The 1,054-nt window shown below is 42.5% G+C and overlaps 1 non-coding gene across 1 annotated transcript; it reads right to left on the reverse strand.

Annotated features, from left to right (window-relative positions):
• Positions 1-714: 714 nt before the first annotated feature.
• Positions 715-786, reverse strand: Trnae-cuc. Its single transcript has one exon. It is a non-coding gene; the product is annotated as a tRNA-Glu (tRNA).
• Positions 787-1,054: the final 268 nt, after the last annotated feature.

Consider the following 1,054-nt stretch of genomic DNA (forward strand, 5'->3'; position numbering starts at 1 on the left):
ATAGAGGAAGACACCCAATGACTCAGTTGTCCTCTTCTGGCTTCTGTGTAGGCATGAACAGATACATGCACAACACCTCCCACCTACTTCACACAATGCACACATACATGCACAAACTACCCACATACCCACTTCATACATGCACAAACTACCCACATACCCACTTCACACCATGCACACACATATGCACAAACTGCACACACAATTCCCACCATGCGCGCGCGCACACACACATATGCACAAGTCACTCACATACTTGCACATACATGCAACCTCCACTTCACACCATGCATACACGTATGCACAAATCACATACACACTTCACACCATGCATACACATATGCACAAACCACACACACTTCACACCATGCACACAAACATACACGTTAAAAACATAAGAAGACCTAAAGAATCTACAGAAAAGCTATCAGCAAGAGTATGCTCGTTTGAGTGAGATGATTAAATGAAATTAATAAGAAATGATTGTAAAAATAATCATTTTTGTGTATAACTATTTTTTTAAATATTTATTTATTTATTATGTATATAACATTCTCTCTGTGTGTATGCCTACAGGCCAGAAGAGGGCACCAGACCCGATTACAGATGGTTGTGAGCCACCATGTGGCTGCTGGGAATTGAACTCAGGACCTTTGGAAGAGCAGGCAATGCTCTTAACCTCTGAGCCATCTCTCCAGCCCCCAATAGAGAAACTTCCCTGACCAGGAATTGAACCAGGGCCGCGGCGGTGAGAACGCCGAATCCTAACCACTAGACCACCAGGGAGCGGCTGTATACCTATTTTTTTGTGTATGACTATTACTACTTTGGAAGATATAATGAAAAATACATTTACAGGAACAATGGCGATCCACAGCTTAGAGTGAAGTTACTTACACATTGGGGCATGGCCTATGCAATGCGAATGCTGAAACACTCCTCACAGACACAAAGGAGAACCTGGAGAAATGGAAAGACCACGTTTTCGGCCAGGAAGACTCAGCATCATAAAGCTGTCAATTCTCCCTAAGTACATTTCTAAATTTAATGTGAT

This window comes from Arvicola amphibius, chromosome 6 (genome assembly GCF_903992535.2).
Source record: "Arvicola amphibius chromosome 6, mArvAmp1.2, whole genome shotgun sequence".
In the NCBI taxonomy this organism is placed as follows: Eukaryota; Metazoa; Chordata; class Mammalia; order Rodentia; family Cricetidae; genus Arvicola; species Arvicola amphibius.